Below are 23534 nucleotides of genomic sequence, written 5' to 3' on the forward strand. Positions count from 1 at the left end.
GGCAGAGAATTCCCTGCTAGCACCTTCTCTGTGCCTGTTCACATTGCTTGGCAGAATCGCTTTTGTGCAGAAAACAGTAACACTTGTTCAGAACGAAAGAAAGCACAGAGCCCCAGATTTTATGTTGTCCTGGAGAGCTTGCAGAGCACTGGGGAAAGGCAGGCAGAGAATTCCCTGCTAGCACCTTCTCTGTGCCTGGGAAGCAGAAGTGTTCACATTGCTTCGCAGAATCGCTTTTGTGCAGAAAACAGTAACACTTGTTCAGAACGAAAGAAAGCACAGAGCCCCAGATTTTATGTTGTCCTGGAGAGCTTGCGGAGCACTGGGGAAAGGCAGGCAGAGAATTCCCTGCTAGCACCTTCTCTGTGCCTGGAAGCTGAAGTGTTCACATTGCTTCGCAGAATCGCTTTTGTGCAGAAAACAGTAACACTTGTTCAGAACGAAAGAAAGCACAGAGCCCCAGATTTTATGTTGTCCTGGAGAGCTTGCAGAGCACTGGGGAAAGGCAGGCAGAGAATTCCCTGCTAGCACCTTCTCTGTGCCTGTTCACATTGCTTGGCAGAATCGCTTTTGTGCAGAAAACAGTAACACTTGTTCAGAACGAAAGAAAGCACAGAGCCCCAGATTTTATGTTGTCCTGGAGAGCTTGCGGAGCACTGGGGAAAGGCAGGCAGAGAATTCCCTGCTAGCACCTTCTCTGTGCCTGGGAAGCAGAAGTGTTTACATTGCTTCGCAGAATCGCTTTTGTGCAGAAAACAGTAACACTTGTTCAGAACGAAAGAAAGCACAGAGCCCCAGATTTTATGTTGTCCTGGAGAGCTTGCAGAGCACTGGGGAAAGGCAGGCAGAGAATTCCCTGCTAGCACCTTCTCTGTGCCTGTTCACATTGCTTGGCAGAATCGCTTTTGTGCAGAAAACAGTAACACTTGTTCAGAACGAAAGAAAGCACAGAGCCCCAGATTTTATGTTGTCCTGGAGAGCTTGCAGAGCACTGGGGAAAGGCAGGCAGAGAATTCCCTGCTAGCACCTTCTCTGTGCCTGGGAAGCAGAAGTGTTCACATTGCTTCGCAGAATCGCTTTTGTGCAGAAAACAGTAACACTTGTTCAGAACGAAAGAAAGCACAGAGCCCCAGATTTGTTGTTGTCCTGGAGAGCTTGCAGAGCACTGGGGAAAGGCAGGCAGAGAATTCCCTGCTAGCACCTTCTCTGTGCCTGGGAAGCAGAAGTGTTCACATTGCTTGGCAGAATCGCTTTTGTGCAGAAAACAGTAACACTTGTTCAGAACGAAAGAAAGCACAGAGCCCCAGATTTGTTGTTGTCCTGGAGAGCTTGCAGAGCACTGGGGAAAGGCAGGCAGAGAATTCCCTGCTAGCACCTTCTCTGTGCCTGGGAAGCAGAAGTGTTCACATTGCTTCGCAGAATCGCTTTTGTGCAGAAAACAGTAACACTTGTTCAGAACGAAAGAAAGCACAGAGCCCCAGATTTTATGTTGTCCTGGAGAGCTTGCAGAGCACTGGGGAAAGGCAGGCAGAGAATTCCCTGCTAGCACCTTCTCTGTGCCTGGGAAGCAGAAGTGTTCACATTGCTTCGCAGAATCGCTTTTGTGCAGAAAACAGTAACACTTGTTCAGAACGAAAGAAAGCACAGAGCCCCAGATTTGTTGTTGTCCTGGAGAGCTTGCAGAGCACTGGGGAAAGGCAGGCAGAGAATTCCCTGCTAGCACCTTCTCTGTGCCTGGGAAGCAGAAGTGTTCACATTGCTTCGCAGAATCGCTTTTGTGCAGAAAACAGTAACACTTGTTCAGAACGAAAGAAAGCACAGAGCCCCAGATTTGTTGTTGTCCTGGAGAGCTTGCAGAGCACTGGGGAAAGGCAGGCAGAGAATTCCCTGCTAGCACCTTCTCTGTGCCTGGGAAGCAGAAGTGTTCACATTGCTTGGCAGAATCGCTTTTGTGCAGAAAACAGTAACACTTGTTCAGAACGAAAGAAAGCACAGAGCCCCAGATTTGTTGTTGTCCTGGAGAGCTTGCAGAGCACTGGGGAAAGGCAGGCAGAGAATTCCCTGCTAGCACCTTCTCTGTGCCTGGGAAGCAGAAGTGTTCACATTGCTTCGCAGAATCGCTTTTGTGCAGAAAACAGTAACACTTGTTCAGAACGAAAGAAAGCACAGAGCCCCAGATTTTATGTTGTCCTGGAGAGCTTGCAGAGCACTGGGGAAAGGCAGGCAGAGAATTCCCTGCTAGCACCTTCTCTGTGCCTGGGAAGCACAAGTGTTCACATTGCTTCGCAGAATCGCTTTTGTGCAGAAAACAGTAACACTTGTTCAGAACGAAAGAAAGCACAGAGCCCCAGATTTTATGTTGTCCTGGAGAGCTTGCAGAGCACTGGGGAAAGGCAGGCAGAGAATTCCCTGCTAGCACCTTCTCTGTGCCTGGGAAGCAGAAGTGTTCACATTGCTTGGCAGAATCGCTTTTGTGCAGAAAACAGTAACACTTGTTCAGAACGAAAGAAAGCACAGAGCCCCAGATTTTATGTTGTCCTGGAGAGCTTGCAGAGCACTGGGGAAAGGCAGGCAGAGAATTCCCTGCTAGCACCTTCTCTGTGCCTGGGAAGCAGAAGTGTTCACATTGCTTGGCAGAATCGCTTTTGTGCAGAAAACAGTAACACTTGTTCAGAACGAAAGAAAGCACAGAGCCCCAGATTTGTTGTTGTCCTGGAGAGCTTGCAGAGCACTGGGGAAAGGCAGGCACAGAATTCCCTGCTAGCACCTTCTCTGTGCCTGGGAAGCAGAAGTGTTCACATTGCTTCGCAGAATCGCTTTTGTGCAGAAAACAGTAACACTTGTTCAGAACGAAAGAAAGCACAGAGCCCCAGATTTTATATTGTCCTGGAGAGCTTGCAGAGCACTGGGGAAAGGCAGGCAGAGAATTCCCTGCTAGCACCTTCTCTGTGCCTGGAAGCTGAAGTGTTCACATTGCTTGGCAGAATCGCTTTTGTGCAGAAAACAGTAACACTTGTTCAGAACGAAAGAAAGCATAGAGCCCCAGATTTTATGTTGTCCTGGAGAGCTTGCAGAGCACTGGGGAAAGGCAGGCAGAGAATTCCCTGCTAGCACCTTCTCTGTGCCTGTTCACATTGCTTGGCAGAATCGCTTTTGTGCAGAAAACAGTAACACTTGTTCAGAACGAAAGAAAGCACAGAGCCCCAGATTTTATGTTGTCCTGGAGAGCTTGCAGAGCACTGGGGAAAGGCAGGCAGAGAATTCCCTGCTAGCACCTTCTCTGTGCCTGTTCACATTGCTTGGCAGAATCGCTTTTGTGCAGAAAACAGTAACACTTGTTCAGAACGAAAGAAAGCACAGAGCCCCAGATTTTATGTTGTCCTGGAGAGCTTGCAGAGCACTGGGGAAAGGCAGGCAGAGAATTCCCTGCTAGCACCTTCTCTGTGCCTGGGAAGCAGAAGTGTTCACATTGCTTGGCAGAATCGCTTTTGTGCAGAAAACTGTAAAAATTGTTCAGAACGAAAGAAAGCACAGAGCCCCAGATTTTATGTTGTCCTGGAGAGCTTGCGGAGCACTGGGGAAAGGCAGGCAGAGAATTCCCTGCTAGCACCTTCTCTGTGCCTGGGAAGCACAAGTGTTCACATTGCTTCGCAGAATCGCTTTTGTGCAGAAAACAGTAACACTTGTTCAGAACGAAAGAAAGCACAGAGACCCAGATTTTATGTTGTCCTGGAGAGCTTGCAGAGCACTGGGGAAAGGCAGGCAGAGAATTCCCTGCTAGCACCTTCTCTGTGCCTGGGAAGCAGAAGTGTTCACATTGCTTCGCAGAATCGCTTTTGTGCAGAAAACAGTAACACTTGTTCAGAACGAAAGAAAGCACAGAGCCCCAGATTTTATGTGGTCCTGGAGAGCTTGCAGAGCACTGGGGAAAGGCAGGCAGAGAATTCCCTGCTAGCACCTTCTCTGTGCCTGGAAGCTGAAGTGTTCACATTGCTTGGCAGAATCGCTTTTGTGCAGAAAACAGTAACACTTGTTCAGAACGAAAGAAAGCACAGAGCCCCAGATTTTATGTTGTCCTGGAGAGCTTGCAGAGCACTGGGGAAAGGCAGGCAGAGAATTCCCTGCTAGCACCTTCTCTGTGCCTGTTCACATTGCTTGGCAGAATCGCTTTTGTGCAGAAAACAGTAACACTTGTTCAGAACGAAAGAAAGCACAGAGCCCCAGATTTTATGTTGTCCTGGAGAGCTTGCAGAGCACTGGGGAAAGGCAGGCAGAGAATTCCCTGCTAGCACCTTCTCTGTGCCTGTTCACATTGCTTGGCAGAATCGCTTTTGTGCAGAAAACAGTAACACTTGTTCAGAACGAAAGAAAGCACAGAGCCCCAGATTTGTTGTTGTCCTGGAGAGCTTGCAGACCACTGGGGAAAGGCAGGCAGATAATTCCCTGCTAGCACCTTCTCTGTGCCTGGGAAGCAGAAGTGTTCACATTGCTTGGCAGAATCGCTTTTGTGCACAAAACAGTAAAAATTGTTCAGAACGAAAGAAAGCACAGAGCCCCAGATTTTATGTTGTCCTGGAGAGCTTGCGGAGCACTGGGGAAAGGCAGGCAGAGAATTCCCTGCTAGCACCTTCTCTGTGCCTGGGAAGCACAAGTGTTCACATTGCTTCGCAGAATCGCTTTTGTGCAGAAAACAGTAACACTTGTTCAGAACGAAAGAAAGCACAGAGACCCAGATTTTATGTTGTCCTAGAGAGCTTGCAGAGCACTGGGGAAAGGCAGGCAGAGAATTCCCTGCTAGCACCTTCTCTGTGCCTGGGAAGCAGAAGTGTTCACATTGCTTCGCAGAATCGCTTTTGTGCAGAAAACAGTAACACTTGTTCAGAACGAAAGAAAGCACAGAGCCCCAGATTTTATGTGGTCCTGGAGAGCTTGCAGAGCACTGGGGAAAGGCAGGCAGAGAATTCCCTGCTAGCACCTTCTCTGTGCCTGGGAAGCAGAAGTGTTCACATTGCTTCGCAGAATCGCTTTTGTGCAGAAAACAGTAACACTTGTTCAGAACGAAAGAAAGCACAGAGCCCCAGATTTTATGTTGTCCTGGAGAGCTTGCAGAGCACTGGGGAAAGGCAGGCACAGAATTCCCTGCTAGCACCTTCTCTGTGCCTGGGAAGCAGAAGTGTTCACATTGCTTGGCAGAATCGCTTTTGTGCAGAAAACAGTAACACTTGTTCAAAATGAAAGAAAGCACAGAGCCCCAGATTTGTTGTTGTCCTGGAGAGCTTGCAGAGCACTGGGGAAAGGCAGGCAGAGAATTCCCTGCTAGCACCTTCTCTGTGCCTGGGAAGCAGAAGTGTTCACATTGCTTCGCAGAATCGCTTTTGTGCAGAAAACAGTAACACTTGTTCAGAACGAAAGAAAGCACAGAGCCCCAGATTTTATGTTGTCCTGGAGAGCTTGCAGAGCACTGGGGAAAGGCAGGCAGAGAATTCCCTGCTAGCACCTTCTCTGTGCCTGGGAAGCAGAAGTGTTCACATTGCTTCGCAGAATCGCTTTTGTGCAGAAAACAGTAACACTTGTTCAGAACGAAAGAAAGCACAGAGCCCCAGATTTGTTGTTGTCCTGGAGAGCTTGCAGACCACTGGGGAAAGGCAGGCAGAGAATTCCCTGCTAGCACCTTCTCTGTGCCTGGGAAGCAGAAGTGTTCACATTGCTTGGCAGAATCGCTTTTGTGCAGAAAACAGTAACACTTGTTCAGAACGAAAGAAAGCACAGAGCCCCAGATTTGTTGTTGTCCTGGAGAGCTTGCAGAGCACTGGGGAAAGGCAGGCAGAGAATTCCCTGCTAGCACCTTCTCTGTGCCTGGGAAGCAGAAGTGTTCACATTGCTTCGCAGAATCGCTTTTGTGCAGAAAACAGTAACACTTGTTCAGAACGAAAGAAAGCACAGAGCCCCAGATTTTATATTGTCCTGGAGAGCTTGCAGAGCACTGGGGAAAGGCAGGCAGAGAATTCCCTGCTAGCACCTTCTCTGTGCCTGTTCACATTGCTTGGCAGAATCGCTTTTGTGCAGAAAACAGTAACACTTGTTCAGAACGAAAGAAAGCACAGAGCCCCAGATTTGTTGTTGTCCTGGAGAGCTTGCAGAGCACTGGGGAAAGGCAGGCAGAGAATTCCCTGCTAGCACCTTCTCTGTGCCTGGAAGCTGAAGTGTTCACATTGCTTGGCAGAATCGCTTTTGTGCAGAAAACAGTAACACTTGTTCAGAACGAAAGAAAGCATAGAGCCCCAGATTTTATGTTGTCCTGGAGAGCTTGCAGAGCACTGGGGAAAGGCAGGCAGAGAATTCCCTGCTAGCACCTTCTCTGTGCCTGTTCACATTGCTTGGCAGAATCGCTTTTGTGCAGAAAACAGTAACACTTGTTCAGAACGAAAGAAAGCACAGAGCCCCAGATTTGTTGTTGTCCTGGAGAGCTTGCAGAGCACTGGGGAAAGGCAGGCAGAGAATTCCCTGCTAGCACCTTCTCTGTGCCTGGAAGCTGAAGTGTTCACATTGCTTGGCAGAATCGCTTTTGTGCAGAAAACAGTAACACTTGTTCAGAACGAAAGAAAGCATTGAGCCCCAGATTTTATGTTGTCCTGGAGAGCTTGCAGAGCACTGGGGAAAGGCAGGCAGAGAATTCCCTGCTAGCACCTTCTCTGTGCCTGTTCACATTGCTTGGCAGAATCGCTTTTGTGCAGAAAACAGTAACACTTGTTCAGAACGAAAGAAAGCACAGAGCCCCAGATTTTATGTTGTCCTGGAGAGCTTGCAGAGCACTGGGGAAAGGCAGGCAGAGAATTCCCTGCTAGCACCTTCTCTGTGCCTGGGAAGCAGAAGTGTTCACATTGCTTCGCAGAATCGCTTTTGTGCAGAAAACAGTAACACTTGTTCAGAACGAAAGAAAGCACAGAGCCCCAGATTTTATGTTGTCCTGGAGAGCTTGCGGAGCACTGGGGAAAGGCAGGCAGAGAATTCCCTGCTAGCACCTTCTCTGTGCCTGGGAAGCAGAAGTGTTCACATTGCTTCGCAGAATCGCTTTTGTGCAGAAAACAGTAACACTTGTTCAGAACGAAAGAAAGCACAGAGCCCCAGATTTTATGTTGTCCTGGAGAGCTTGCGGAGCACTGGGGAAAGGCAGGCAGAGAATTCCCTGCTAGCACCTTCTCTGTGCCTGGAAGCTGAAGTGTTCACATTGCTTGGCAGAATCGCTTTTGTGCAGAAAACAGTAACACTTGTTCAGAACGAAAGAAAGCACAGAGCCCCAGATTTTATGTTGTCCTGGAGAGCTTGCAGAGCACTGGGGAAAGGCAGGCAGAGAATTCCCTGCTAGCACCTTCTCTGTGCCTGTTCACATTGCTTGGCAGAATCGCTTTTGTGCAGAAAACAGTAACACTTGTTCAGAACGAAAGAAAGCACAGAGCCCCAGATTTTATGTTGTCCTGGAGAGCTTGCGGAGCACTGGGGAAAGGCAGGCAGAGAATTCCCTGCTAGCACCTTCTCTGTGCCTGGAAGCTGAAGTGTTCACATTGCTTGGCAGAATCGCTTTTGTGCAGAAAACAGTAACACTTGTTCAGAACGAAAGAAAGCACAGAGCCCCAGATTTGTTGTTGTCCTGGAGAGCTTGCAGAGCACTGGGGAAAGGCAGGCAGAGAATTCCCTGCTAGCACCTTCTCTGTGCCTGGGAAGCAGAAGTGTTCACATTGCTTGGCAGAATCGCTTTTGTGCAGAAAACACTAACACTTGTTCAGAACGAAAGAAAGCACAGAGCCCCAGATTTTATGTTGTCCTGGAGAGCTTGCAGAGCACTGGGGAAAGGCAGGCAGAGAATTCCCTGCTAGCACCTTCTCTGTGCCTGGAAGCTGAAGTGTTCACATTGCTTGGCAGAATCGCTTTTGTGCAGAAAACAGTAACACTTGTTCAGAACGAAAGAAAGCACAGAGCCCCAGATTTTATGTTGTCCTGGAGAGCTTGCAGAGCACTGGGGAAAGGCAGGCAGAGAATTCCCTGCTAGCACCTTCTCTGTGCCTGTTCACATTGCTTGGCAGAATCGCTTTTGTGCAGAAAACAGTAACACTTGTTCAGAACGAAAGAAAGCACAGAGCCCCAGATTTGTTGTTGTCCTGGAGAGCTTGCAGAGCACTGGGGAAAGGCAGGCAGAGAATTCCCTGCTAGCACCTTCTCTGTGCCTGGGAAGCAGAAGTGTTCACATTGCTTCGCAGAATCGCTTTTGTGCAGAAAACAGTAACACTTGTTCAGAACGAAAGAAAGCACAGAGCCCCAGATTTGTTGTTGTCCTGGAGAGCTTGCAGAGCACTGGGGAAAGGCAGGCAGAGAATTCCCTGCTAGCACCTTCTCTGTGCCTGGGAAGCAGAAGTGTTCACATTGCTTGGCAGAATCGCTTTTGTGCAGAAAACAGTAACACTTGTTCAGAACGAAAGAAAGCACAGAGCCCCAGATTTGTTGTTGTCCTGGAGAGCTTGCAGACCACTGGGGAAAGGCAGGCAGAGAATTCCCTGCTAGCACCTTCTCTGTGCCTGGGAAGCAGAAGTGTTCACATTGCTTCGCAGAATCGCTTTTGTGCAGAAAACAGTAACACTTGTTCAAAATGAAAGAAAGCACAGAGCCCCAGATTTGTTGTTGTCCTGGAGAGCTTGCAGAGCACTGGGGAAAGGCAGGCAGAGAATTCCCTGCTAGCACCTTCTCTGTGCCTGGGAAGCAGAAGTGTTCACATTGCTTCGCAGAATCGCTTTTGTGCAGAAAACAGTAACACTTGTTCAGAACGAAAGAAAGCACAGAGCCCCAGATTTTATGTTGTCCTGGAGAGCTTGCAGAGCACTGGGGAAAGGCAGACAGAGAATTCCCTGCTAGCACCTTCTCTGTGCCTGGGAAGCAGAAGTGTTCACATTGCTTGGCAGAATCGCTTTTGTGCAGAAAACACTAACACTTGTTCAGAACGAAAGAAAGCACAGAGCCCCAGATTTTATGTTGTCCTGGAGAGCTTGCAGAGCACTGGGGAAAGGCAGGCAGAGAATTCCCTGCTAGCACCTTCTCTGTGCCTGGGAAGCAGAAGTGTTCACATTGCTTCGCAGAATCGCTTTTGTGCAGAAAACAGTAACACTTGTTCAAAATGAAAGAAAGCACAGAGCCCCAGATTTGTTGTTGTCCTGGAGAGCTTGCAGAGCACTGGGGAAAGGCAGGCAGAGAATTCCCTGCTAGCACCTTCTCTGTGCCTGGGAAGCAGAAGTGTTCACATTGCTTCGCAGAATCGCTTTTGTGCAGAAAACAGTAACACTTGTTCAGAACGAAAGAAAGCACAGAGCCCCAGATTTTATGTTGTCCTGGAGAGCTTGCAGAGCACTGGGGAAAGGCAGGCACAGAATTCCCTGCTAGCACCTTCTCTGTGCCTGGGAAGCAGAAGTGTTCACATTGCTTGGCAGAATCGCTTTTGTGCAGAAAACAGTAACACTTGTTCAGAACGAAAGAAAGCACAGAGCCCCAGATTTTATGTTGTCCTGGAGAGCTTGCAGAGCACTGGGGAAAGGCAGGCAGAGAATTCCCTGCTAGCACCTTCTCTGTGCCTGGGAAGCAGAAGTGTTCACATTGCTTCGCAGAATCGCTTTTGTGCAGAAAACAGTAACACTTGTTCAGAACGAAAGAAAGCACAGAGCCCCAGATTTGTTGTTGTCCTGGAGAGCTTGCAGAGCACTGGGGAAAGGCAGGCAGAGAATTCCCTGCTAGCACCTTCTCTGTGCCTGGGAAGCAGAAGTGTTCACATTGCTTGGCAGAATCGCTTTTGTGCAGAAAACAGTAACACTTGTTCAGAACGAAAGAAAGCACAGAGCCCCAGATTTGTTGTTGTCCTGGAGAGCTTGCAGAGCACTGGGGAAAGGCAGGCAGAGAATTCCCTGCTAGCACCTTCTCTGTGCCTGGGAAGCACAAGTGTTCACATTGCTTCGCAGAATCGCTTTTGTGCAGAAAACAGTAACACTTGTTCAGAACGAAAGAAAGCACAGAGCCCCAGATTTTATGTTGTCCTGGAGAGCTTGCAGAGCACTGGGGAAAGGCAGGCACAGAATTCCCTGCTAGCACCTTCTCTGTGCCTGGGAAGCAGAAGTGTTCACATTGCTTGGCAGAATCGCTTTTGTGCAGAAAACAGTAACACTTGTTCAAAATGAAAGAAAGCACAGAGCCCCAGATTTTATGTTGTCCTGGAGAGCTTGCAGAGCACTGGGGAAAGGCAGGCAGAGAATTCCCTGCTAGCACCTTCTCTGTGCCTGGGAAGCAGAAGTGTTCACATTGCTTCGCAGAATCGCTTTTGTGCAGAAAACAGTAACACTTGTTCAGAACGAAAGAAAGCACAGAGCCCCAGATTTTATGTTGTCCTGGAGAGCTTGCAGAGCACTGGGGAAAGGCAGGCAGAGAATTCCCTGCTAGCACCTTCTCTGTGCCTGGGAAGCAGAAGTGTTCACATTGCTTCGCAGAATCGCTTTTGTGCAGAAAACAGTAACACTTGTTCAGAACGAAAGAAAGCACAGAGCCCCAGATTTGTTGTTGTCCTGGAGAGCTTGCAGACCACTGGGGAAAGGCAGGCAGAGAATTCCCTGCTAGCACCTTCTCTGTGCCTGGGAAGCAGAAGTGTTCACATTGCTTCGCAGAATCGCTTTTGTGCAGAAAACAGTAACACTTGTTCAGAACGAAAGAAAGCACAGAGCCCCAGATTTGTTGTTGTCCTGGAGAGCTTGCAGAGCACTGGGGAAAGGCAGGCAGAGAATTCCCTGCTAGCACCTTCTCTGTGCCTGGGAAGCAGAAGTGTTCACATTGCTTCGCAGAATCGCTTTTGTGCAGAAAACAGTAACACTTGTTCAGAACGAAAGAAAGCACAGAGCCCCAGATTTTATATTGTCCTGGAGAGCTTGCAGAGCACTGGGGAAAGGCAGGCAGAGAATTCCCTGCTAGCACCTTCTCTGTGCCTGTTCACATTGCTTGGCAGAATCGCTTTTGTGCAGAAAACAGTAACACTTGTTCAGAACGAAAGAAAGCACAGAGCCCCAGATTTGTTGTTGTCCTGGAGAGCTTGCAGAGCACTGGGGAAAGGCAGGCAGAGAATTCCCTGCTAGCACCTTCTCTGTGCCTGGAAGCTGAAGTGTTCACATTGCTTGGCAGAATCGCTTTTGTGCAGAAAACAGTAACACTTGTTCAGAACGAAAGAAAGCATAGAGCCCCAGATTTTATGTTGTCCTGGAGAGCTTGCAGAGCACTGGGGAAAGGCAGGCAGAGAATTCCCTGCTAGCACCTTCTCTGTGCCTGTTCACATTGCTTGGCAGAATCGCTTTTGTGCAGAAAACAGTAACACTTGTTCAGAACGAAAGAAAGCACAGAGCCCCAGATTTTATGTTGTCCTGGAGAGCTTGCAGAGCACTGGGGAAAGGCAGGCAGAGAATTCCCTGCTAGCACCTTCTCTGTGCCTGGGAAGCAGAAGTGTTCACATTGCTTGGCAGAATCGCTTTTGTGCAGAAAACAGTAACACTTGTTCAGAACGAAAGAAAGCACAGAGCCCCAGATTTTATGTTGTCCTGGAGAGCTTGCGGAGCACTGGGGAAAGGCAGGCAGAGAATTCCCTGCTAGCACCTTCTCTGTGCCTGGAAGCTGAAGTGTTCACATTGCTTGGCAGAATCGCTTTTGTGCAGAAAACAGTAACACTTGTTCAGAACGAAAGAAAGCATTGAGCCCCAGATTTTATGTTGTCCTGGAGAGCTTGCAGAGCACTGGGGAAAGGCAGGCAGAGAATTCCCTGCTAGCACCTTCTCTGTGCCTGTTCACATTGCTTGGCAGAATCGCTTTTGTGCAGAAAACAGTAACACTTGTTCAGAACGAAAGAAAGCACAGAGCCCCAGATTTTATGTTGTCCTGGAGAGCTTGCAGAGCACTGGGGAAAGGCAGGCAGAGAATTCCCTGCTAGCACCTTCTCTGTGCCTGGGAAGCAGAAGTGTTCACATTGCTTCGCAGAATCGCTTTTGTGCAGAAAACAGTAACACTTGTTCAGAACGAAAGAAAGCACAGAGCCCCAGATTTTATGTTGTCCTGGAGAGCTTGCGGAGCACTGGGGAAAGGCAGGCAGAGAATTCCCTGCTAGCACCTTCTCTGTGCCTGGGAAGCAGAAGTGTTCACATTGCTTCGCAGAATCGCTTTTGTGCAGAAAACAGTAACACTTGTTCAGAACGAAAGAAAGCACAGAGCCCCAGATTTTATGTTGTCCTGGAGAGCTTGCGGAGCACTGGGGAAAGGCAGGCAGAGAATTCCCTGCTAGCACCTTCTCTGTGCCTGGAAGCTGAAGTGTTCACATTGCTTGGCAGAATCGCTTTTGTGCAGAAAACAGTAACACTTGTTCAGAACGAAAGAAAGCACAGAGCCCCAGATTTTATGTTGTCCTGGAGAGCTTGCAGAGCACTGGGGAAAGGCAGGCACAGAATTCCCTGCTAGCACCTTCTCTGTGCCTGTTCACATTGCTTGGCAGAATCGCTTTTGTGCAGAAAACAGTAACACTTGTTCAGAACGAAAGAAAGCACAGAGCCCCAGATTTTATGTTGTCCTGGAGAGCTTGCGGAGCACTGGGGAAAGGCAGGCAGAGAATTCCCTGCTAGCACCTTCTCTGTGCCTGGAAGCTGAAGTGTTCACATTGCTTGGCAGAATCGCTTTTGTGCAGAAAACAGTAACACTTGTTCAGAACGAAAGAAAGCACAGAGCCCCAGATTTGTTGTTGTCCTGGAGAGCTTGCAGAGCACTGGGGAAAGGCAGGCAGAGAATTCCCTGCTAGCACCTTCTCTGTGCCTGGGAAGCAGAAGTGTTCACATTGCTTGGCAGAATCGCTTTTGTGCAGAAAACACTAACACTTGTTCAGAACGAAAGAAAGCACAGAGCCCCAGATTTTATGTTGTCCTGGAGAGCTTGCAGAGCACTGGGGAAAGGCAGGCAGAGAATTCCCTGCTAGCACCTTCTCTGTGCCTGGAAGCTGAAGTGTTCACATTGCTTGGCAGAATCGCTTTTGTGCAGAAAACAGTAACACTTGTTCAGAACGAAAGAAAGCACAGAGCCCCAGATTTTATGTTGTCCTGGAGAGCTTGCAGAGCACTGGGGAAAGGCAGGCAGAGAATTCCCTGCTAGCACCTTCTCTGTGCCTGTTCACATTGCTTGGCAGAATCGCTTTTGTGCAGAAAACAGTAACACTTGTTCAGAACGAAAGAAAGCACAGAGCCCCAGATTTGTTGTTGTCCTGGAGAGCTTGCAGAGCACTGGGGAAAGGCAGGCAGAGAATTCCCTGCTAGCACCTTCTCTGTGCCTGGGAAGCAGAAGTGTTCACATTGCTTCGCAGAATCGCTTTTGTGCAGAAAACAGTAACACTTGTTCAGAACGAAAGAAAGCACAGAGCCCCAGATTTGTTGTTGTCCTGGAGAGCTTGCAGAGCACTGGGGAAAGGCAGGCAGAGAATTCCCTGCTAGCACCTTCTCTGTGCCTGGGAAGCAGAAGTGTTCACATTGCTTGGCAGAATCGCTTTTGTGCAGAAAACAGTAACACTTGTTCAGAACGAAAGAAAGCACAGAGCCCCAGATTTGTTGTTGTCCTGGAGAGCTTGCAGAGCACTGGGGAAAGGCAGGCAGAGAATTCCCTGCTAGCACCTTCTCTGTGCCTGGGAAGCAGAAGTGTTCACATTGCTTCGCAGAATCGCTTTTGTGCAGAAAACAGTAACACTTGTTCAAAATGAAAGAAAGCACAGAGCCCCAGATTTGTTGTTGTCCTGGAGAGCTTGCAGAGCACTGGGGAAAGGCAGGCAGAGAATTCCCTGCTAGCACCTTCTCTGTGCCTGGGAAGCAGAAGTGTTCACATTGCTTCGCAGAATCGCTTTTGTGCAGAAAACAGTAACACTTGTTCAGAACGAAAGAAAGCACAGAGCCCCAGATTTTATGTTGTCCTGGAGAGCTTGCAGAGCACTGGGGAAAGGCAGACAGAGAATTCCCTGCTAGCACCTTCTCTGTGCCTGGGAAGCAGAAGTGTTCACATTGCTTGGCAGAATCGCTTTTGTGCAGAAAACACTAACACTTGTTCAGAACGAAAGAAAGCACAGAGCCCCAGATTTTATGTTGTCCTGGAGAGCTTGCAGAGCACTGGGGAAAGGCAGGCAGAGAATTCCCTGCTAGCACCTTCTCTGTGCCTGGGAAGCAGAAGTGTTCACATTGCTTCGCAGAATCGCTTTTGTGCAGAAAACAGTAACACTTGTTCAAAATGAAAGAAAGCACAGAGCCCCAGATTTGTTGTTGTCCTGGAGAGCTTGCAGAGCACTGGGGAAAGGCAGGCAGAGAATTCCCTGCTAGCACCTTCTCTGTGCCTGGGAAGCAGAAGTGTTCACATTGCTTCGCAGAATCGCTTTTGTGCAGAAAACAGTAACACTTGTTCAGAACGAAAGAAAGCACAGAGCCCCAGATTTTATGTTGTCCTGGAGAGCTTGCAGAGCACTGGGGAAAGGCAGGCACAGAATTCCCTGCTAGCACCTTCTCTGTGCCTGGGAAGCAGAAGTGTTCACATTGCTTGGCAGAATCGCTTTTGTGCAGAAAACAGTAACACTTGTTCAGAACGAAAGAAAGCACAGAGCCCCAGATTTTATGTTGTCCTGGAGAGCTTGCAGAGCACTGGGGAAAGGCAGGCAGAGAATTCCCTGCTAGCACCTTCTCTGTGCCTGTTCACATTGCTTGGCAGAATCGCTTTTGTGCAGAAAACAGTAACACTTGTTCAGAACGAAAGAAAGCACAGAGCCCCAGATTTGTTGTTGTCCTGGAGAGCTTGCAGACCACTGGGGAAAGGCAGGCAGAGAATTCCCTGCTAGCACCTTCTCTGTGCCTGGGAAGCACAAGTGTTCACATTGCTTCGCAGAATCGCTTTTGTGCAGAAAACAGTAACACTTGTTCAGAACGAAAGAAAGCACAGAGCCCCAGATTTTATGTTGTCCTGGAGAGCTTGCAGAGCACTGGGGAAAGGCAGGCACAGAATTCCCTGCTAGCACCTTCTCTGTGCCTGGGAAGCAGAAGTGTTCACATTGCTTGGCAGAATCGCTTTTGTGCAGAAAACAGTAACACTTGTTCAAAATGAAAGAAAGCACAGAGCCCCAGATTTTATGTTGTCCTGGAGAGCTTGCAGAGCACTGGGGAAAGGCAGGCAGAGAATTCCCTGCTAGCACCTTCTCTGTGCCTGGGAAGCAGAAGTGTTCACATTGCTTCGCAGAATCGCTTTTGTGCAGAAAACAGTAACACTTGTTCAGAACGAAAGAAAGCACAGAGCCCCAGATTTTATGTTGTCCTGGAGAGCTTGCAGAGCACTGGGGAAAGGCAGGCAGAGAATTCCCTGCTAGCACCTTCTCTGTGCCTGGGAAGCAGAAGTGTTCACATTGCTTCGCAGAATCGCTTTTGTGCAGAAAACAGTAACACTTGTTCAGAACGAAAGAAAGCACAGAGCCCCAGATTTGTTGTTGTCCTGGAGAGCTTGCAGACCACTGGGGAAAGGCAGGCAGAGAATTCCCTGCTAGCACCTTCTCTGTGCCTGGGAAGCAGAAGTGTTCACATTGCTTCGCAGAATCGCTTTTGTGCAGAAAACAGTAACACTTGTTCAGAACGAAAGAAAGCACAGAGCCCCAGATTTGTTGTTGTCCTGGAGAGCTTGCAGAGCACTGGGGAAAGGCAGGCAGAGAATTCCCTGCTAGCACCTTCTCTGTGCCTGGGAAGCAGAAGTGTTCACATTGCTTCGCAGAATCGCTTTTGTGCAGAAAACAGTAACACTTGTTCAGAACGAAAGAAAGCACAGAGCCCCAGATTTTATATTGTCCTGGAGAGCTTGCAGAGCACTGGGGAAAGGCAGGCAGAGAATTCCCTGCTAGCACCTTCTCTGTGCCTGTTCACATTGCTTGGCAGAATCGCTTTTGTGCAGAAAACAGTAACACTTGTTCAGAACGAAAGAAAGCACAGAGCCCCAGATTTGTTGTTGTCCTGGAGAGCTTGCAGAGCACTGGGGAAAGGCAGGCAGAGAATTCCCTGCTAGCACCTTCTCTGTGCCTGGAAGCTGAAGTGTTCACATTGCTTGGCAGAATCGCTTTTGTGCAGAAAACAGTAACACTTGTTCAGAACGAAAGAAAGCATAGAGCCCCAGATTTTATGTTGTCCTGGAGAGCTTGCAGAGCACTGGGGAAAGGCAGGCAGAGAATTCCCTGCTAGCACCTTCTCTGTGCCTGTTCACATTGCTTGGCAGAATCGCTTTTGTGCAGAAAACAGTAACACTTGTTCAGAACGAAAGAAAGCACAGAGCCCCAGATTTTATGTTGTCCTGGAGAGCTTGCAGAGCACTGGGGAAAGGCAGGCAGAGAATTCCCTGCTAGCACCTTCTCTGTGCCTGGGAAGCAGAAGTGTTCACATTGCTTGGCAGAATCGCTTTTGTGCAGAAAACAGTAACACTTGTTCAGAACGAAAGAAAGCACAGAGCCCCAGATTTTATGTTGTCCTGGAGAGCTTGCGGAGCACTGGGGAAAGGCAGGCAGAGAATTCCCTGCTAGCACCTTCTCTGTGCCTGGGAAGCAGAAGTGTTCACATTGCTTGGCAGAATCGCTTTTGTGCAGAAAACAGTAACACTTGTTCAGAACGAAAGAAAGCACAGAGCCCCAGATTTTATGTTGTCCTGGAGAGCTTGCGGAGCACTGGGGAAAGGCAGGCAGAGAATTCCCTGCTAGCACCTTCTCTGTGCCTGGAAGCTGAAGTGTTCACATTGCTTCGCAGAATCGCTTTTGTGCAGAAAACAGTAACACTTGTTCAGAACGAAAGAAAGCACAGAGCCCCAGATTTTATGTTGTCCTGGAGAGCTTGCAGAGCACTGGGGAAAGGCAGGCAGAGAATTCCCTGCTAGCACCTTCTCTGTGCCTGGGAAGCAGAAGTGTTCACATTGCTTCGCAGAATCGCTTTTGTGCAGAAAACAGTAACACTTGTTCAGAACGAAAGAAAGCACAGAGCCCCAGATTTTATGTTGTCCTGGAGAGCTTGCAGAGCACTGGGGAAAGGCAGGCACAGAATTCCCTGCTAGCACCTTCTCTGTGCCTGGGAAGCAGAAGTGTTCACATTGCTTGGCAGAATCGCTTTTGTGCAGAAAACAGTAACACTTGTTCAGAACGAAAGAAAGCACAGAGCCCCAGATTTTATGTTGTCCTGGAGAGCTTGCAGAGCACTGGGGAAAGGCAGGCAGAGAATTCCCTGCTAGCACCTTCTCTGTGCCTGTTCACATTGCTTGGCAGAATCGCTTTTGTGCAGAAAACAGTAACACTTGTTCAGAACGAAAGAAAGCACAGAGCCCCAGATTTGTTGTTGTCCTGGAGAGCTTGCAGACCACTGGGGAAAGGCAGGCAGAGAATTCCCTGCTAGCACCTTCTCTGTGCCTGGGAAGCACAAGTGTTCACATTGCTTGGCAGAATCGCTTTTGTGCAGAAAACAGTAACACTTGTTCAGAACGAAAGAAAGCACAGAGCCCCAGATTTGTTGTTGTCCTGGAGAGCTTGCAGAGCACTGGGGAAAGGCAGGCAGAGAATTCCCTGCTAGCACCTTCTCTGTGCCTGGGAAGCAGAAGTGTTCACATTGCTTCGCAGAATCGCTTTTGTGCAGAAAACAGTAACACTTGTTCAGAACGAAAGAAAGCACAGAGCCCCAGATTTTATATTGTCCTGGAGAGCTTGCAGAGCACTGGGGAAAGGCAGGCAGAGAATTCCCTGCTAGCACCTTCTCTGTGCCTGTTCACATTGCTTGGCAGAATCGCTTTTGTGCAGAAAACAGTAACACTTGTTCAGAACGAAAGAAAGCACAGAGCCCCAGATTTGTTGTTGTCCTGGAGAGCTTGCAGAGCACTGGGGAAAGGCAGGCAGAGAATTCCCTGCTAGCACCTTCTCTGTGCCTGGAAGCTGAAGTGTTCACATTGCTTGGCAGAATCGCTTTTGTGCAGAAAACAGTAACACTTGTTCAGAACGAAAGAAAGCATAGAGCCCCAGATTTTATGTTGTCCTGGAGAGCTTGCAGAGCACTGGGGAAAGGCAGGCAGAGAATTCCCTGCTAGCACCTTCTCTGTGCCTGTTCACATTGCTTGGCAGAATCGCTTTTGTGCAGAAAACAGTAACACTTGTTCAGAACGAAAGAAAGCACAGAGCCCCAGATTTTATGTTGTCCTGGAGAGCTTGCAGAGCACTGGGGAAAGGCAGGCAGAGAATTCCCTGCTAGCACCTTCTCTGTGCCTGGGAAGCAGAAGTGTTCACATTGCTTGGCAGAATCGCTTTTGTGCAGAAAACAGTAACACTTGTTCAGAACGAAAGAAAGCACAGAGCCCCAGATTTTATGTTGTCCTGGAGAGCTTGCGGAGCACTGGGGAAAGGCAGGCAGAGAATTCCCTGCTAGCACCTTCTCTGTGCCTGGGAAGCAGAAGTGTTCACATTGCTTGGCAGAATCGCTTTTGTGCAGAAAACAGTAACACTTGTTCAGAACGAAAGAAAGCACAGAGCCCCAGATTTTATGTTGTCCTGGAGAGCTTGCGGAGCACTGGGGAAAGGCAGGCAGAGAATTCCCTGCTAGCACCTTCTCTGTGCCTGGAAGCTGAAGTGTTCACATTGCTTCGCAGAATCGCTTTTGTGCAGAAAACAGTAACACTTGTTCAGAACGAAAGAAAGCACAGAGCCCCAGATTTTATGTTGTCCTGGAGAGCTTGCAGAGCACTGGGGAAAGGCAGGCAGAGAATTCCCTGCTAGCACCTTCTCTGTGCCTGTTCACATTGCTTGGCAGAATCGCTTTTGTGCAGAAAACAGTAACACTTGTTCAGAACGAAAGAAAGCACAGAGCCCCAGATTTTATGTTGTCCTGGAGAGCTTGCGGAGCACTGGGGAAAGGCAGGCAGAGAATTCCCTGCTAGCACCTTCTCTGTGCCTGGGAAGCAGAAGTGTTTACATTGCTTCGCAGAATCGCTTTTGTGCAGAAAACAGTAACACTTGTTCAGAACGAAAGAAAGCACAGAGCCCCAGATTTTATGTTGTCCTGGAGAGCTTGCAGAGCACTGGGGAAAGGCAGGCAGAGAATTCCCTGCTAGCACCTTCTCTGTGCCTGTTCACATTGCTTGGCAGAATCGCTTTTGTGCAGAAAACAGTAACACTTGTTCAGAACGAAAGAAAGCACAGAGCCCCAGATTTTATGTTGTCCTGGAGAGCTTGCAGAGCACTGGGGAAAGGCAGGCAGAGAATTCCCTGCTAGCACCTTCTCTGTGCCTGTTCACATTGCTTGGCAGAATCGCTTTTGTGCAGAAAACAGTAACACTTGTTCAGAACGAAAGAAAGCACAGAGCCCCAGATTTGTTGTTGTCCTGGAGAGCTTGCGGAGCACTGGGGAAAGGCAGGCAGATAATTCCCTGCTAGCACCTTCTCTGTGCCTGGGAAGCAGAAGTGTTCACATTGCTTGGCAGAATCGCTTTTGTGCAGAAAACAGTAAAAATTGTTCAGAACGAAAGAAAGCACAGAGCCCCAGATTTTATGTTGTCCTGGAGAGCTTGCGGAGCACTGGGGAAAGGCAGGCAGAGAATTCCCTGCTAGCACCTTCTCTGTGCCTGGGAAGCACAAGTGTTCACATTGCTTCGCAGAATCGCTTTTGTGCAGAAAACAGTAACACTTGTTCAGAACGAAAGAAAGCACAGAGCCCCAGATTTTATGTTGTCCTGGAGAGCTTGCAGAGCACTGGGGAAAGGCAGGCAGAGAATTCCCTGCTAGCACCTTCTCTGTGCCTGGGAAGCAGAAGTGTTCACATTGCTTCGCAGAATCGCTTTTGTGCAGAAAACAGTAACACTTGTTCAGAACGAAAGAAAGCACAGAGCCCCAGATTTGTTGTTGTCCTGGAGAGCTTGCAGAGCACTGGGGAAAGGCAGGCAGAGAATTCCCTGCTAGCACCTTCTCTGTGCCTGGGAAGCAGAAGTGTTCACATTGCTTGGCAGAATCGCTTTTGTGCAGAAAACAGTAACACTTGTTCAGAACGAAAGAAAGCACAGAGCCCCAGATTTGTTGTTGTCCTGGAGAGCTTGCAGAGCACTGGGGAAAGGCAGGCAGAGAATTCCCTGCTAGCACCTTCTCTGTGCCTGGGAAGCACAAGTGTTCACATTGCTTCGCAGAATCGCTTTTGTGCAGAAAACAGTAACACTTGTTCAGAACGAAAGAAAGCACAGAGCCCCAGATTTTATGTTGTCCTGGAGAGCTTGCAGAGCACTGGGGAAAGGCAGGCACAGAATTCCCTGCTAGCACCTTCTCTGTGCCTGGGAAGCAGAAGTGTTCACATTGCTTGGCAGAATCGCTTTTGTGCAGAAAACAGTAACACTTGTTCAAAATGAAAGAAAGCACAGAGCCCCAGATTTTATGTTGTCCTGGAGAGCTTGCAGAGCACTGGGGAAAGGCAGGCAGAGAATTCCCTGCTAGCACCTTCTCTGTGCCTGGGAAGCAGAAGTGTTCACATTGCTTCGCAGAATCGCTTTTGTGCAGAAAACAGTAACACTTGTTCAGAACGAAAGAAAGCACAGAGCCCCAGATTTGTTGTTGTCCTGGAGAGCTTGCAGAGCACTGGGGAAAGGCAGGCAGAGAATTCCCTGCTAGCACCTTCTCTGTGCCTGGGAAGCAGAAGTGTTCACATTGCTTCGCAGAATCGCTTTTGTGCAGAAAACAGTAACACTTGTTCAGAACGAAAGAAAGCACAGAGCCCCAGATTTGTTGTTGTCCTGGAGAGCTTGCAGACCACTGGGGAAAGGCAGGCAGAGAATTCCCTGCTAGCACCTTCTCTGTGCCTGGGAAGCAGAAGTGTTCACATTGCTTCGCAGAATCGCTTTTGTGCAGAAAACAGTAACACTTGTTCAGAACGAAAGAAAGCACAGAGCCCCAGATTTGTTGTTGTCCTGGAGAGCTTGCAGAGCACTGGGGAAAGGCAGGCAGAGAATTCCCTGCTAGCACCTTCTCTGTGCCTGGGAAGCAGAAGTGTTCACATTGCTTCGCAGAATCGCTTTTGTGCAGAAAACAGTAACACTTGTTCAGAACGAAAGAAAGCACAGAGCCCCAGATTTTATATTGTCCTGGAGAGCTTGCAGAGCACTGGGGAAAGGCAGGCAGAGAATTCCCTGCTAGCACCTTCTCTGTGCCTGTTCACATTGCTTGGCAGAATCGCTTTTGTGCAGAAAACAGTAACACTTGTTCAGAACGAAAGAAAGCACAGAGCCCCAGATTTGTTGTTGTCCTGGAGAGCTTGCAGAGCACTGGGGAAAGGCAGGCAGAGAATTCCCTGCTAGCACCTTCTCTGTGCCTGGAAGCTGAAGTGTTCACATTGCTTGGCAGAATCGCTTTTGTGCAGAAAACAGTAACACTTGTTCAGAACGAAAGAAAGCATAGAGCCCCAGATTTTATGTTGTCCTGGAGAGCTTGCAGAGCACTGGGGAAAGGCAGGCAGAGAATTCCCTGCTAGCACCTTCTCTGTGCCTGTTCACATTGCTTGGCAGAATCGCTTTTGTGCAGAAAACAGTAACACTTGTTCAGAACGAAAGAAAGCACAGAGCCCCAGATTTTATGTTGTCCTGGAGAGCTTGCAGAGCACTGGGGAAAGGCAGGCAGAGAATTCCCTGCTAGCACCTTCTCTGTGCCTGGGAAGCAGAAGTGTTCACATTGCTTGGCAGAATCGCTTTTGTGCAGAAAACAGTAACACTTGTTCAGAACGAAAGAAAGCACAGAGCCCCAGATTTTATGTTGTCCTGGAGAGCTTGCGGAGCACTGGGGAAAGGCAGGCAGAGAATTCCCTGCTAGCACCTTCTCTGTGCCTGGGAAGCAGAAGTGTTCACATTGCTTGGCAGAATCGCTTTTGTGCAGAAAACAGTAACACTTGTTCAGAACGAAAGAAAGCACAGAGCCCCAGATTTTATGTTGTCCTGGAGAGCTTGCGGAGCACTGGGGAAAGGCAGGCAGAGAATTCCCTGCTAGCACCTTCTCTGTGCCTGGAAGCTGAAGTGTTCACATTGCTTCGCAGAATCGCTTTTGTGCAGAAAACAGTAACACTTGTTCAGAACGAAAGAAAGCACAGAGCCCCAGATTTTATGTTGTCCTGGAGAGCTTGCAGAGCACTGGGGAAAGGCAGGCAGAGAATTCCCTGCTAGCACCTTCTCTGTGCCTGTTCACATTGCTTGGCAGAATCGCTTTTGTGCAGAAAACAGTAACACTTGTTCAGAACGAAAGAAAGCACAGAGCCCCAGATTTTATGTTGTCCTGGAGAGCTTGCGGAGCACTGGGGAAAGGCAGGCAGAGAATTCCCTGCTAGCACCTTCTCTGTGCCTGGGAAGCAGAAGTGTTTACATTGCTTCGCAGAATCGCTTTTGTGCAGAAAACAGTAACACTTGTTCAGAACGAAAGAAAGCACAGAGCCCCAGATTTTATGTTGTCCTGGAGAGCTTGCAGAGCACTGGGGAAAGGCAGGCAGAGAATTCCCTGCTAGCACCTTCTCTGTGCCTGTTCACATTGCTTGGCAGAATCGCTTTTGTGCAGAAAACAGTAACACTTGTTCAGAACGAAAGAAAGCACAGAGCCCCAGATTTTATGTTGTCCTGGAGAGCTTGCAGAGCACTGGGGAAAGGCAGGCAGAGAATTCCCTGCTAGCACCTTCTCTGTGCCTGTTCACATTGCTTGGCAGAATCGCTTTTGTGCAGAAAACAGTAACACTTGTTCAGAACGAAAGAAAGCACAGAGCCCCAGATTTGTTGTTGTCCTGGAGAGCTTGCAGACCACTGGGGAAAGGCAGGCAGATAATTCCCTGCTAGCACCTTCTCTGTGCCTGGGAAGCAGAAGTGTTCACATTGCTTGGCAGAATCGCTTTTGTGCAGAAAACAGTAAAAATTGTTCAGAACGAAAGAAAGCACAGAGCCCCAGATTTTATGTTGTCCTGGAGAGCTTGCGGAGCACTGGGGAAAGGCAGGCAGAGAATTCCCTGCTAGCACCTTCTCTGTGCCTGGGAAGCACAAGTGTTCACATTGCTTCGCAGAATCGCTTTTGTGCAGAAAACAGTAACACTTGTTCAGAACGAAAGAAAGCACAGAGACCCAGATTTTATGTTGTCCTAGAGAGCTTGCAGAGCACTGGGGAAAGGCAGGCAGAGAATTCCCTGCTAGCACCTTCTCTGTGCCTGGGAAGCAGAAGTGTTCACATTGCTTGGCAGAATCGCTTTTGTGCAGAAAACAGTAACACTTGTTCAGAAGGAAAGAAAGCACAGAGCCCCAGATTTGCTGTTGTCCTGGAGAGCTTGCAGAGCACTGGGGAAAGGCAGGCAGAGAATTCCCTGCTAGCACCTTCTCTGTGCCTGGGAAGCAGAAGTGTTCACATTGCTTGGCAGAATCGCTTTTGTGCAGAAAACAGTAACACTTGTTCAGAACGAAAGAAAGCA

This window comes from Strix uralensis, chromosome 29 (genome assembly GCF_047716275.1).
Source record: "Strix uralensis isolate ZFMK-TIS-50842 chromosome 29, bStrUra1, whole genome shotgun sequence".
Classification (NCBI taxonomy): Eukaryota; Metazoa; Chordata; class Aves; order Strigiformes; family Strigidae; genus Strix; species Strix uralensis.